The sequence below is a fragment of the Stegostoma tigrinum genome, unplaced genomic scaffold (genome assembly GCF_030684315.1).
Source record: "Stegostoma tigrinum isolate sSteTig4 unplaced genomic scaffold, sSteTig4.hap1 scaffold_753, whole genome shotgun sequence".
NCBI lineage: Eukaryota > Metazoa > Chordata > Chondrichthyes > Orectolobiformes > Stegostomatidae > Stegostoma > Stegostoma tigrinum.
The window spans coordinates 20,016-25,413 of NW_026728698.1; the positions used below are offsets into that span (position 1 = coordinate 20,016).

Below are 5,398 nucleotides of genomic sequence, written 5' to 3' on the forward strand. Positions count from 1 at the left end.
TAAAATAACTGCAATTGTTTGAAAAATGCTTCACTGCCCTTCACTGTCTGTATTACTTGCTTATTTGTCAGATTCCATGTCAGCTGTTTGCAATCTTGACTCTATTCTGTCAAGAGTAATTTGTTATATTCTCTTGACTAGGAGCACAAAGGCAACATTTGAAGATCTTTCAAATCTCATCTCCGAAGATGGCAACATAATGACAAGTAGCCAGCGCGAAAAACAGGTAAGCGTTTGCATTTGGCACTGTGCATCGATATTCAGGGCATTATAGGTATTTTCAAGCAAAATATCTACAATGAATTACATTGGTGTATGAATGCATACAAATACTGTGAATCAGTAATGCAACAAGGGATACATGTATTACATATGGATGGTCTAACTTGGCTCAAGTCTTCCAAAATCATTCTGTCATGATGCAACCTTCATAGATTATCTTTCTCAGTGTTCGTTATCTTGGAAGTTTGAACACTTGCACAATGATATTAAAAGCAGGATATATGTCAGTTTTCTTTTCTTTTGATTTGCACACTTGGAGGGCCTCGTAATTAATAAAAGCCAAGGCAAAACACGAATAGCTTTAATTGGTTCTCGTTAGTGTTTTTGTTCAATTAGCATGTCTTCCTTTTATTGTTCTCTGCGGTAATAAATATTTACTGCATTGGAAGTGAGAGATAATCACATTGCTTTGTTTGTTGAGCATTTCAGACATCAACTATTTAGTTTCAACTAGCTTGGACCACCACTGACATTTCAAACTAACTTCAAAAACCTTCTCAAAAAGCATATTGTTTTCCCAGGTTTCGAGACATTCCTCCTCACTCTGTTTGTCATGCTGTTTGCCCAGTCATTTTGTTCCTGAATTTTACAAAGTAACAAAATAATTTGTTAGTTATAAACATTTTGGTGTCACTTGACCAAACTAGTGTGTCCAGGACAGTAAGGAGGCAAGATGCAAGTTTTCTGTTGAATCATTCTTAGATTAAATCAAAGCAGTTTGAAGGTGGTACTTGAAGAGGACGAAATGCAGCATTCATGTTGGGTTGTTAACAATTTGACAGACACTCCGTTTTTCATACTGCTGAAAGTTCTAGTTGAGGTTGACGATGTTTTTGCATTGCTGTCCATCTGCTGGCTCCATAATTTCTACGGTGCTGCTGTCACACCTTGTTTATTATGTTTGCGATTGGTGCACAGTGCAGAATTCCAAATTACTTTTCATATCTGGATTGAATCTAAAAGTAGATTTGTTTTTAATAATCAAAAACGTGTGTTGTGCAGGATGATTGCTTTTGTGGTGTCAATTTCTATAAATATACATGGGAAAATCTGAGTTCAAGATTGGACAGTTGTTTAACTTCCATAATGCTGTCTCCCAGATTGTACAGTGAATATCGATGCATGGTTCGTTAATCTTTAAGCATATTACACAGATGTTCTCTGGCAATATGGCTTGCTAAGCTTTACTTTATATGGGTGTGCCATTCGCAAGGCCACCATATCAACACTTACTGTCGATCCTTAGTTGACACTGAGTGTAGTGATAAGATACCACCTTGATATACCATAGCGTATTTTCTGAAAATACTTCCCCAAATGTGACTGTCTGGTGAATTTCACCTGAGTGAGCCAGCAATCATCATTTTCACTGTTGTGTTTTTAAATCTCAGAAAATATAATTTGAAACCTCATTTTAAATGCAGTTTGAAGCAGCAACTTCACCATGTCCAACAATTTGATTTGCACACTTGGATGGGAATCTGAAATAGTTGCCAAGTGATTGTTTTATGGGTTAAACATTGATACTAGTTTTGTGATAAACTATTGTGCGTGGGATAAATTGTAATATCACTTCCAAATATCATTGCCTGGCTATCACCTCTTGAGTTTGAGTTGGCCAAATGTTGACATAAGGCTTTAGCGTTGTAAAATGTTTTTACAGTAAAAGCTTGAGTTTTGAAATCTCTTCTGTTATCTCATTTGATATTATGGGAGATATAGATTAGATGCAGTGAATGAATAGCTGGTTTTCTATGTACATTTTCAGGATGGAGCTTCAAAATTTGCCGCCCTCAACAGCACCTTGAAAGAGAACGAAATACTGACACACAAAACACTGAAAGTAACAAAGAAGAAGGTAATCATCCCTTTATGTTTAATATTGGAATGAAACGTTCTCAAGTTGAAGCAGTTCATCCTGAAGCTTTACAAGTAAATCTGATTTATCTTTCCATAATGGTGTATCTTTGTTATAACTATGCTGTAAAGCAGTTCTCCGGGTAACTAAAGGGAAGTTATCAGCATTGCTGCTACTTAAGCCATTGAACATGTTTGGTTATATGTTTGAAGCTATAACCATGCTGCTTGTTGCATATCTATCAGTGTGTTGGGTTGTGGGTAGAATATTTCTACATTGAACGGAAGTAAATCTGCGAGGCCAGGCAGGTATGCACAAACATTTCCCATGGTCTGATGGATAAAGATAACAGTCAATACAGTGTGGAGCTGAAGGAACTCAGCAGGTCAGGCAGCATGAGAGGAGCAAGAAAATCAACGTGTCAGGTCAGGACCACACTGTATTGACTCTGACTCCAACATTTGCAGTTCTTGCTGTCTTTGAGAGATGGTTAGCATCACTGGTGGTCCAGTGGTTAGGATTCGGCGCTTTCACCGCTGCGGCCTGGGTTCGATTCCCGGTCAGTGCAGCACATTTTGGGGTGGCTCAGTGGCTCGGTGGTTAGCATTGCGGCCTCACAGTGCCGGGGACCCAGGTTCGAATCCAACCTCGGGTGACTGTCTGTGTGGAGTTTGCATATTCTCCCCGTGTGTGCATGGTTTTCCTCCCGGTGCTCCGGTTTCCTCCCACAGTCCAAAGATGTGCAGGCTAGGTGGGTTGGCCATGCTGAATTGCTGGTTGTGTTCAGGGGTGTGTGAGCTGTAGGGGATGGTTCTGGGTGGGATGTTTCAAGTGGCGGTGTGAAATTGGTGAGCCGAAGGGCCTGTGTCTACACTGTGGGGAATGGAATTTAATCTCAATACAACATCTTGGCTGAAGCATTGAAATATGCTGACGCTCACAAAGGCAGAGATTCAGGTACTCATCTGGTGTTCCCTTTTTGTGTAGCGAAGGAAGAACTAAACCCGGGTTACACAATAACTCGGTTAGCCATCATGAATGAGGCAACATGACGAGAATTTTTGCAGCACTGCCCCTTGTGTCTGCGCTGGTCATAAAGCACCCACCTATTCTAATCCCATTTTGTAGAACTTAGCCCATTGCCTTCTAGGTATTCTTCATCAACATGTTGTGACACATGATGACACTTGTCTGGCAGAGGTGGAACTCAAACTCAGATTTCTGGCTCAGCGGTAGGGACGCTACCACTGAACCACAAGACCCCTTTATAGAGCTCTGATGAAGGGTCACCAGACCCAAAACATTAACACAGTTTTCTTCTTCACAAATGGTCCCAGAGCAGCTGAGCTTTTCCAGCAACTTTGTTTTTCTACCCCTTCAAAGAATTTGCATTTATTGGCGTTTTTGTCAACCCATTCAGCCAAGCTTATGACTCCATTCTGAAGGAGGTTGGACTGAACTGGGATCCCCTGCCTCAACGGTAGGTATCATTCCTACAAAATTCCACAACCCCTACCCCCACCCAGGAGTTTTGATGGCAATGGCGTTTCAAGAGTTCATCAAAATTGTTCTTCAGTGTCTCAAGGGTTCCTGCCTGGACCACCCTTTTAGGCAGTGCGTTCCAGAAACCCACCACTTCTGGGTGAAAAGTTTTTGAACAAATCCCGTCAAAATAGCCTGCTTGTTGTATTAAAACTGTAAGCCCTGATATTGATAGACAGGGAATAAAGTTTTTACTAATGCTTAGCCAAATCCCTCAGAACTCTTTGAACCTCAACCAGGTTCCTCCTCAGTGTCTTTGTTGCAGTGAAGATTGTCCCAGCTTATTTAGCCCCTTTCTATAACTGAAATGTTCCCGCCCGAGCTGTATTAGTCAATTGGAATCAAAATTAGCTTTTGGCAGGAAGTAAGCGTGACTTTTGAAGAACATTTCTGCAACTTGAAGCTTTCATTCGGCAGTGTAGCACAGGGTAGAGTGATAGTTCTTGCTGTGTGCACTTTAATGCTCCAGACACAAAAGATACAAGTATGAACATCAGGCTCACAGATGACACAAGAATGGGAGGTGTGGTAAATAGCAAAATGCTTTAGTCTCTAGGCACACCGTGTTCTAACTGTGGCTCAACTAATTTTATTTACGTCTGCTCTTATATTCAGGCAAGTATCCAATATGGTGCTTTTACCACCTTATCCACAGGTCCTCCTGCCTTCATGAATATGCTTATGCGCACAGCAAGGTCCTCGTGATTCTCTGTACTTTCTAAAACTTCCATTTAACATGTCTTGTCCTGACTTATTTGTCCTCCCAAAACACTTCGCCTGACACTTTTCAGGATAGAATTCTATTTGCCTCTTTTCAGGCCTTCTAACCAGCCCATGTGTGTAATCCTGGAGACTAAGGCTTTTTGCTGTTTACCACATCGCCAATTCTTGTGGCACCTGTGAACCTGCTGTTCACACTTGTAGCTTTTGTGCCTTGAAAATTCATGTACACACAACAAGAACCATCACTTTATGCTGTGGTATGCTGCTGTATGAATGCTTCAAGTTGCAAAAATGCTCTTCAAAAATCACACATACTTCCAGTCGCAAAGTCAGTTTTGGTTCCAGTTTGCCAATTCCGGTGTATCTCCTAGGCTTTTAGCTCCTTAAGCAGTCTGAGACCATTAAATTATTTCTTGGGGTCAGAAAGGTGTCCTATGAAAAGACATTGAGTAGAATTATATTCTTGAGTTTTGAAAAATAAGGGTTAACCTTACTGAGTCAAACGTTTGGAAATCAGGTGCGATAAATTGTTTCCATCTTCAGGCAAAATCACACAGTACTTAGAAAATTTCCAATCTCCAAATGATGAAGTTACACAAACATTGAGTTTGGTTGACAGTTAACAGATCAGGGATCAAAACTCCGAACTTGCCTGTCGTTTATAGATCTAACTTTGTATTCCACTGTGTAACTGTGTCAAAAATTGAGTCCGAAATTTTGATTCTAATTAGATTTAGTTGCATGATAAATGGTATAAAGAAGGCATGGAGTAGTATGTTTGGGAAATATGACAGTGCGTTCACAATGGATGAAATAAATTCACCTCACTTTTCCAGGGTGTAGTTCAGGGAATTGTACCATTCCTGGGAACTTTCTTCACGGACTTAACAAAATTGGATTCGGCTTTCCCCAATTATCGTTTCGTAAGTCTGTTTTACAAGATTTGGATTCCTTATTTGCTGATGAGCACTATTGTTACAGTTTCATTGCAAG

At 40.4% G+C, this 5,398-nt stretch overlaps 1 non-coding gene across 1 annotated transcript; it reads left to right on the forward strand.

Annotated features, from left to right (window-relative positions):
- Window positions 1-2,633: 2,633 nt before the first annotated feature.
- trnae-uuc (transfer RNA glutamic acid (anticodon UUC)) lies at window positions 2,634-2,708 on the forward strand. The gene has a single exon. It is a non-coding gene; the product is annotated as a tRNA-Glu (tRNA).
- Window positions 2,709-5,398: the final 2,690 nt, after the last annotated feature.